General features: G+C 45.2%; 1 long non-coding RNA gene across 1 annotated transcript in view; it reads right to left on the reverse strand.

Annotated features, from left to right (window-relative positions):
- LOC144780835 (uncharacterized) overlaps nt 1–4200 on the reverse strand; it is a 431615-nt gene extending 427415 nt beyond the window's left edge. Inside the window, exon 1 of the long non-coding RNA XR_013600783.1 lies at nt 4148–4200. This is a non-coding gene — a long non-coding RNA (uncharacterized LOC144780835). The remainder of the gene's footprint in view (nt 1–4147) is intronic.
- Nucleotides 4201–10151: the final 5951 nt, after the last annotated feature.

The following is a 10151-nucleotide window of genomic DNA, read 5'->3' on the forward strand; positions in this document are numbered from 1 at the left end:
TTCCGCTTTCCAAGAATTTCCAGACACTGATTGTTGTGCTAGGCTTTGCTTGTGATTTTTTTTATTTACTTTGCCCGATACTCACAAGCCAGAATTGACTTATGAATCACAGACAAAACCCGCTCCAATCCATTACCTGAAATGGGTGCTTGAGAGCTCATGAGTCGGGGCAAACCATTTTCAATGCTTTTTTTCAGCTGTGAGGAGATTTTTTCACATGTCTGGGTACAAGGGATCGGTCGCATTTGGGGTTGGCCATACAGGGTTGTGGAAACAATGGGGCATATTATCAAGAACGGAGTTAAAATTATCGCCGGTATAGCGTCTGGGCATACCCTGTCAACTTAGGGCGAACAAAGCAAAACCAAAGGGTATGCTGGACGGAGTGTTGAACAATGCAAGCACTCACCCCCAGTCAACAGATTTGGGTTTAATCCATCATCATTCTTTAGCTCACTACGCCACCCCAGTTCAGACATGGCCATATGCAAATCAGTCTGACCCTGTGCCTCATGGGAACAGTCCAGCCCGAACTGCCAAGCAATGTCTTCACTGGACCGGAAACAAGCATCCTGGGACTGGTCTCTGGCTAATCAGCCGTCATCAGCCAGGCTAGCTTGAATCCAGTGGCAAAAGGAGCAAGGGACCCATGTCTGGGCATACCCTGCCAACTTAGGGCGAACAAAGCAAAACCAAAGGATATGATATCGGAGTGTTGAACAATGCAAACACTCACCCCCAGTCAACTGGTTTAATCCATCATCATTCTTTAGCTCACTCCGCCACCCCTGTTCAGACATGGCCATAGGCAAATCAGTCTGACCCTGTGCCTCATGGGAACAGTCCAGCCCGAACTGCCAAGTCATGTCTTCCCTGGACTGGAATCAAGCATCCTAGGACTGGTTTCTGGCTAATCAGCCGTCATCAGCCAGGCTAGCTTAAATCCAGTGTCAAAGTGAGCAAGGGACCCACGTCTGGGCATACCCTGCCAACTTAGGGCGAACAAAGCAAAATCAAAGGGTATGATGGACGGAGTGTTGAACAATGCAAGCATAAACCCCCAGTCAACTGGTCTGGGTTTAATCCATCATCAAAAATAACGGCAGGAGAGGAACTTCTTCGGCAGGCTTCCTCTAAATCAGATTTTTAATGCAGTAGAAACATGCCACACCACAGAACAGATCACATTTTGGTCTATTTTATAAAAAACGGAAACACAGACTGAGAGAGAAATCATACAGTGCAATTGTTTAAGCCACGTTTCTTCAGCAGTCAGTGCAAACAGATCAGAAGTCAACTAAATTAGTTTTTGTGACCCACTGATCCTAACCTAAACACAAAAAAATGACCATTAATCCCTACTAATAAATCTGCTCTAACAATTGTTTGGTGTAAAATTAAGAGGAGGGAACAAATATCTTTGTGGTGTGACTACAAGGACAATATCTGATAGTGTAAACAAAGATAGCAGTTGGACTGGGCCTAGACAATATGGTTTAGGAGCGACAGTAAGGAGGAATGTGGCTCATCAGTGCATGTGAGATGGATGATTGAAAGTGACCGGTATAAATGCAGTTGTACTGTGAGAGCGTAGCAGCGTTTCTGGGGAATATAGTTTGTGAATGTGGTATAGGATGTGAGTTACAAAGTAAGTAGGATGCTTGAGTATAGTGAAAGTTTAAAGTTGGGACAGTCCTTTCATAAGCTTCCAATCAGTTCATGCAGTGGGTCTGAAAAATAATTATCAGCTAAGTGTAGCGTGGGTGTCAGGAGTCAGAGTGTAACGGGGAGATAATATTTTTTTATGTAGACTAGGGCATACATGGAAGAGAGTCTATTTGTGAGTGCTGAACCATTACTGAGAATCTTGGAGTGAGATCACTTATACATATAAAAAATATTTACAAGAAGGCATGTGAGTGAGGCAGTGAGTTAGAATATATAGAAAATAGAAATGTGAACTAATAAACTGGTATCACTGGAAGAGTAAAGTTTAGGCTTATATGCAAAATAGCAGTAGTTCCTTTAACAAAGGCAGTCAATAAACTTTTCAAGTAGATTTTCACTCAAGTAGACCATGGGGCATATTTACAAGAACTTAACGCTGCTGTAGCATCAATTTTTTGTAATCACCTAATTTACAAATTGTCACTAACTGCAGTTAGTGGCACTTTTCCAGCATAAACAGAAATTTTTAGGATTGTCACTTTTGTTAGCGGGACTAAACAAAAATGAGATGCAAGGTGGGTGTTCCCATGAAAAAACTACTGCTAACCACACTTCACGATATTTAGAAAGAAATTCCCGTACATCGATAAACCCCCAAAACAGCTACTAGGTCCAATAAAAGGCAGTTTTATAAGACCAATAAATAGCTGATCTTAAAATTGGTGCAAACACTTGGGTCCATATATAAAATGTTTGGGTGCTAGACAGAGCTGCAAGGAATATTGCTGCCCTGCCCTGTGCCAAAACAAAAGGTCAGGAATGCCAAATCCCAATGAAATTGGACTCATTCCTGGGCCTCATTCATGAAAAGTGTTGCATCACTGTGACAAAATAGTGTTGCAACGCTTTACCTGTGCCCTCCTTGAGACACCACAGACCTTCTTGGAGTTTTGTTTGCCTGGTTGTTTGTTGAGGGGTACTAGGGTGGCGGTGCAGTTGGAGATCCATTGGTGGAGGTTGTCTGCTGCGGCGTTGGCATCTGTAAGCGTTGACGGACTGGTGGTGCTGATGAAGTTGATGAGAAGTTCATCAGTGGCTTTGATCCAGTTGCGACGGGGGAGGCCAATGATGGCGGTGGTGTACGGTGGGAGCGGTGAAGGCGTGATGTATACAATGATGGTCGGTCCAGGAGAGTTTTGTGGTGTGGCTGTAGCTGAAGGTCCGGTGGCAGAGAAGATGGGGTCGAGCATGTGTCTGGCTATGTGGGTTGGTGCGCTGACTAGCTGCTTGAGTCCGATGTTGCGAGGTTCTCCAGGAGGGTGGTGGTGTTCTGGTCACTGGGGTTGTCCAGGTGGAATTTGAGGTCTCCAAGTAGGATGTAGTCTGTGGATGGTAGAGCCTGGGGTGCGATAAGATCTATGATTGCATCAGTGAATGGGGGGTCATGGGCCAGGGGGCCTGTAGATGATGGTGCCTGCTGTTGCGCAATCACACACGGCGTTCCGGTTATTTCCTTCTTGATGTTGTAAAGTCCCAATTCTCCTGTGAACCAGCCAACTCAGCAAGGAAGGGAACACTTGATGAGCTAACTTGTCCCCAAGGGAATGGGGGTGGAGAGAAAAACAATACAAAACACTGGGCCTTCGTTTTAAGGGATCCAGATGTTAGTTTCTCTTGCTGAAGTGCTCTATTCTGGGCCTTTGTTGTGAAGTTTATGCCAGCCGGCGTTTTACTTCTTCTAACAACAGTAATACCAAAAAGAAATGAATAGGACTGTCTTTTGGATAAACAATAAAAACAAATAATCATATAAGTATATTTGGGCACACAACTTATCTGTTGGCCCATGCCATCACTTCTATTGGTCTCAGGTTTAGTCTGATTCTTGATTTAGACCTTTGTACCTTTTAAAACAACACAGGTTATCATTTAAAAGTGCTAATGTTCCCACACATGAATTTTTGATTAGTAGGGTTAGTCGGGGGTCAGTAAACAATCATTCACTCAAGAGGCATACCTGTAGACCTGAGGTAGACCTCTTCACTTGGGATTCTGTTCTGCAAAGAGATTAAATAAGAAAACAATTCCAAAAGAAAAAAGCAACTTGCACTTGGATTGGATAATCCTTCATTAATGTCTCTCACAAATTCAAAACGAACAGTAATGTACAATCTGCTTGCATTAGAATTCTGACACGCACGTGGTTTGCATTACAAGCTCAGCATTTCTTATTGTCTTCCCTGAGCATGTTACTATTAGTAAAATCGTATTTTTTCAAAGCTTGTTGGCAATTCGAAAATTTAATTTTTTCAATGCTTGTTGGAGAATATTGCAAAAGCAGTTTCCTTTTGTAAGTTCTTTATAACTTAGTTCCAAAAAGCGCTTTAAAATACAAAGATTAATAACAAGTCTCGAAGTGTCCTTTGAGTGTTTTCCAAACGAGGTGAGAAAGGTTACCTAGCAACTTAAGGAAGCTTACTTTCCTTTTGCAGGTCTTCGTTTGTTGCCGGCCGGATTTCCGGTGAAGATGAGACCGGTGTGGATTCCAGAGTCAGCCGATCATCTGGACAGCGTTCGAGAGTTCGTTCAGAAGACTCAGGTAAGCGGGAACAGCTGGGTGGTGGGTCTGGGGAGGTACGGGTAGAGAAGAACCTGAGCTGGGGGGCAGGGAACAAGGCTGCTTCAAATACGGGCAGAGCTGTGGTCCGGAGCGCTCGTAGTGTCACTGTGCAGTGAAGCGAAGCACGGTCATGTTCTCGAGCGCTCCTTTTATAGTTTATGTGTAGCGGCGGGTCTCCTGATTTAAATGCGCTTCTCGTGGAACCCAAGACGCAGTTAAACGGTTGTTCCATGTGAGGATTTCACGTGACACCAAGATCATTCCTGTATCTACTCGCTAATAAACAAGCCTTGCTACATGCAACCGCCAACAATTTGGTGCATTGATACTAACATTACTGTATTCGATCTTTCTAGTGTACATGATACCAATAACCATTAATCAAAAAGGAGTTACAATACACATGCCCTTGGTTTACAATAAACATGACCTCAAAAAGGACTTGCAATACACATGCACTTGGTTTACAATAAACATGACCTCAGTTATGTATGTTGTGTCAATTATATAGAATTTAACAGGCAACAGCGTATGATCCTGAGGGTGTTGCTGGGGTTGGTCTACATCTGAAAGTGGAGGTGTTCCATGGTCGCTGTTGGGTCATTGAAGAGCGTGGTCAGTCAGAGTGTGCTTTTATAGGTGATGGCAATGCCTCCTCCTGGGCGGTCGAGTGGTCCTTGCAGATGATGTTGTAGCTGTCGGGGATGTCGATGGCCGGACCAGAGCAGAGGTTGGTCCAGGTTTATGTGACAAAGGCGATGTCTGAAGAGTTGGTGTTGAGGAGGCCTCAGATTGCTGTGGCGTGTTTGTGGAGGGACCACACATTGAAGAGGATGTTGCTCGGCTGGGCGGTGAGAGGAGCTGGTGTGTTGATGTGGCAGAAGGTGTGCTAGCAGTTTTGGCAGGCAAAGGGTGCAAGAGTATTCTTAGGTGATGCTAGATAGCAGGCGGCATGGAGTCCAGGGTTGATGGCGAAGAGAGTAGTGGCATCATAGCAGAAGATTGTCCAGGAGGCAGGGTCTTTGCACTGGGCAGGGTCCATGCGCAGACGGTGCAGATGGGCTTGCCTTTGGCACAAATCTTGCACACCAGTGGCACAGCAGCCACCATTACGTAGTGGTGCAGGGGCTGGACAGCTAGGAGGCGCGCAAAGCAGGTAAGGACACTGCAGGGGGTGGGGCTGCTGGGGATCGTAGCATCAACAAGGAAGTCAGGGAAAAAGGAACTGAATAAAACCACGGGACAAAGAGGGATACAAATTAGATTTCCCATGCATAAGGGTATTGGACCTATGGTATGTTAGCATGATGTATCTATATGCATTGTTTCTGCTTCATATATAGGTCTTTTTGCAAGGAAGAAACCCTCTTTTCCTTCTCTGTAAATCTGCTGCTAGAAGAGAAGGCCTGAAACCATACAGACGCCATTTTCAGCACATGTGCTCGAGCACGGGATGCGATCACGTGCTGATCACGTGCTGTTTTTAAGCTCCCTGTTCATCTGAGTTACTGGTAGCAGCTGAAGGAAGCCTGTTTTCTTTACTGTTTTAGACTCAAGGTCGCATCTGGCTTTGGGTGTGATTAGAGCATTCCTGAAGGCGCCGCCTCTTCTTTCCCAAGCACCGAGACGAAAGGGAGTCACCACTCCTGCCCTCCCCAGTAATAGATAGCTATAACTTTGTTCCTATCCAAGCTGTGCCATATATGGTCCCTTCCTGGAGATAGGGGGCCAACTGGTGTTTTTCCTTTTACAGGGATGGTATGGGGTGGGCGAAAGTGTATATAACTCAATGTTTGAATATGAGCCAGCAGTCTTCTCTGCGCCCTTGATGGGTGAGGGACAGAGAGGCTCCGCTACAGAGTATTTTGCTTAAATAAACGATTGAACCTTCTTCACTGCCAACTGACTGATTATTTGGTAATGGTATTAGGACTATTAGTAGTTATAGTCCATTATGTTATTTTTTATGGTACTTCAACAAAGTCAAACAAAGCAAACTAAAAAAAAAGTAGGCAAAGGTAAAAAGCAACGGAGAAGAGCAGAAAGAGGGAAAGAAACAGCAGAAAAGAGAGAAAGGAATACAGTCAAGTAGCAGAGCAGTGACGCTCTACCACTGGACCACCAGGAATGAGGTGCCTGTGGGGGGAAGGGGGAATCGAACACCTAAACCTCTGTGTCAGTGAAACCAGCTATTCAGAAAAGGGGGTGGTGATGAACAGAGTGTCTGAATTAAGCAGACCACTCTTACCCAGTCCAAAGATCAGGGCTTGATCCATCACCGTTATTTAGCTCACTGCCCCATCCCAGCTCAGAACCTGGCTATATGCAAATTAGTCTGTCCCTGGCCCAGTGCATCATGGGAACAGGGCAGACCAAACTACCAAGCCAATTCTTCACCAGAAAGGAGACAAGCTTCCGGGGACCGGTTTCTGGCATTTCAGCCGTCGTCGGCCCGGCTTGCTTGAATCCTGATGGAGCAGTGAGCAAGGGACTCATGTCTGAGTATACCCTGCCACACCTATAGTGGCCAAAAACGATTCAGAAAAGAGGTGGTGATGAACAGAGTGTCTGAATAAAGCACACCACTCTTACCCAGTCCAAAGATCAGGGCTTGATCCATCACCGTTATTTAGCTCACTGCCCCATCCCAGCTCAGAACCTGGCTATATGAAAATTAGTCTGTCCCTGGCCCAGTGCATCATGGGAACAGGACAGACCAAACTACCAAGCCGATTCTTCACCAGAAAGGAGACAAGCTTCCGGGGACCGGTTTCTGGCATTTCAGCCGTCATCGGCCCGGCTTGCTTGAATCCTGATGGAGCAGTGAGCAAGGGACTCATGTCTGAGTATACCCTGCCACACCTATAGTGGCCAAAAACGATTCAGAAAAGGTGGTGGTGATGAACAGAGTGTCTGAATTAAGCAGACCACTCTTACCTAGTCCAAAGATCAGGTCTTGATCCATCACCGTTATTTAGCTCACTGCCCCATCCCAGCTCAGAACCTGGCTATATGCAAATTAGTCTGTCCCTGGCCCAGTGCATCATGGGAACAGGGCAGACCAAACTACCAAGCCAATTCTTCACCAGAAAGGAGACAAGCTTCCGGGTACCGGTTTCTGGCTTTCAGCCGTCGTCGGCCCGGCTTGCTTGAATCCTGATGGAGCAGTGAGCAAGGGACTCATGTCTGAGTATACCCTGCCACACCTATAGTGGCCAAAAACGATTCAGAAAAGGGGGTGGTGGTGAACAGAGTGTCTGAATTAAGCAGACCACTCTTACCCAGTCCAAAGATCAGGGCTTGATCCATCACCGTTTTTTAGCTCACTGCACCATCCCAGCTCAGAACCTGGCTACATGCAAATTAGTCTGTTCCTGTCCCAGTGCATGGTGGAAACAGGGCAAACCAAACTACCAAGCCAATTCTTATACTGGGAAGGAAACAAGCTTCCGGGGACCGGTTTCTGGCATTTCAGCCGTCGTCGGCCCGGCTTGCTTGAATCCTGATGGTGCAATGAGCAAGGGACTCACATCTGAGTATACCCTTCCACGCTTATGGTGGACAAAATGATTCAGAAAAGGGGGTGGTGATGAACAGAGTGTCTGAATTAAGCAGACCACTCTTACCCAGTCCAAAGATCAGGGCTTGATCCATCTCCGTTTTTTAGCTCACTGCACCATCCCAGCTCAGAACCTGGCTACATGCAAATTAGTCTGTTCCTGTCCCAGTGCATGATGGGAACAGGGCAAACCAAACTACCAAGCCAATTCTTATACTGGGAAGGAAACAAGCTTCTGGGGCCGGGTTTCTGGCATTTCAGCCGTCGTCGGCCCGGCTTGCTTGAATCCTGATGGTGCAATGAGCAAGGGACTCATATCTGAGTATACCCTTCCACGCTTATGGTGGACAAAATGATTCAGAAAAGGGGGTGGTGATGAACAGAGTGTCGGAATTAAGCAGACCACTCTTACCCAGTCCAAAGTTCAGGGCTTGATCCATCACCGTTTTTTAGCTCACTGCACCATCCCAGCTCAGAACCTGGCTACATGCAAATTAGTCTGTTCCTGTCCCAGTGCATGATGGGAACAGGGCAAACCAAACTACCAAGCCAATTCTTATACTGGGAAGGAAACAGGCTTCCGGGGACCGGTTTCTGGCATTTCAGCTGTCGTCGGCCCGGCTTGCTTGAATCCTGATGGTGCAATGAGCAAGGGACTCACATCTGAGTATACCCTTCCACGCTTATGGTGGACAAAATGATTCAGAAAAGGGGGTGGTGATGAACAGAGTGTCTGAATTAAGCAGACCACACTTACCCAGTCCAAAGATCAGGGCTTGATCCATCACCGTTTTTTAGCTCACTGCACCATCCCAGCTCAGAACCTGGCTACATGCAAATTAGTCTGTTCCTGTCCCAGTGCATGATGGGAACAGGGCAAACCAAACTACCAAGCCAATTCTTATACTGGGAAGGAAACAAGCTTCCGGGGACCGGTTTCTGGCATTTCAGCCGTCGTCGGCCCGGCTTGCTTGAATCCTGATGGTGCAATGAGCAAGGGACTCACATCTGAGTATACCCTTCCACGCTTATGGTGGACAAAATGATTCAGAAAAGGGGGTGGTGATGAACAGAGTGTCTGAATTAAGCAGACCACACTTACCCAGTCCAAAGATCAGGGCTTGATCCATCACCGTTTTTTAGCTCACTGCACCATCCCAGCTCAGAACCTGGCTACATGCAAATTAGTCTGTTCCTGTCCCAGTGCATGATGGGAACAGGGCAAACCAAACTACCAAGCCAATTCTTATACTGGGAAGGAAACAAGCTTCCGGGGACCGGTTTCTGGCATTTCAGCCGTCGTCGGCCCGGCTTGCTTGAATCCTGATGGTGCAATGAGCAAGGGACTCACATCTGAGTATACCCTTCCACGGTATACAACCTTTACAACGCAACTTTTACCACGACCTACCATTACCACGCATTTTTTACAACGCAGGATCCATTACAACGCATACCATTACCACGCATGTATTTACAACGCAGGTACTTTTACAACGCATACCATTACAATGTAAGTATTGGTAAGTATATTATTTTATTAAAAATATTATTTGGGTTTTTTGGTAAAGGGGTATTTTTAAGGTTCAGGGTCAGTTTTGGGTTTTTGGGTAAAGGGGTATTTTTAGGGTTCAGGGTCAGTTTTCAGTTTTTGGGTAAAGGGGTATTTTTAGGGTTTAGGGTCAGTTTTCAGTTTTTGGGTAAAGGGGTATTTTTAGGGTTTAGGGTCAGTTTTCAGTTTTTGGGTAAAGGGGTATTTTTAGGGTTTAGGGTCAGTTTTCAGTTTTTGGGTAAAGGGGTATTTTTAGGGTTCAGGGTCAGTTTTCAGTTTTTGGGTAAAGGGGTATTTTTAGGGTTCAGGGTCAGTTTTCAGTTTTTGGGTAAAGGGGTATTTTTAGGGTTTAGGGTCAGTTTTCAGTTTTTGGGTAAAGGGGTATTTTTAGGGTTCAGGGTCAGTTTTCAGTTTTTGGGTAAAGGGGTATTTTTAGGGTTCAGGGTCAGTTTTTAGTTTTTGGGTAAAGGGGTATTTTTAGGGTTCAGGGTCAGTTTTGGGTTTTTGGGTAAAGGGGTATTTTTAGGGTTCAGGGTCAGTTTGGGGTTTTTGGGTAAAAGGTGTATTTTTTGGGTTCAGGGTCAGTTTTGGGTTTTTGGGTAAAAGGGTACAGGGTAAAAATTTAAATATAATTAAATTTAAATTACATTACATTAAATTGATTAAATTAAATTAAATTAAATTAATTAAATTAAATTACATTAAATTAAATTAAATTAAATTAAATTAAATTACATTATATTAATTTTAAT

Source organism: Lissotriton helveticus, chromosome 9 (assembly GCF_964261635.1).
Source record: "Lissotriton helveticus chromosome 9, aLisHel1.1, whole genome shotgun sequence".
In the NCBI taxonomy this organism is placed as follows: domain Eukaryota; kingdom Metazoa; phylum Chordata; class Amphibia; order Caudata; family Salamandridae; genus Lissotriton; species Lissotriton helveticus.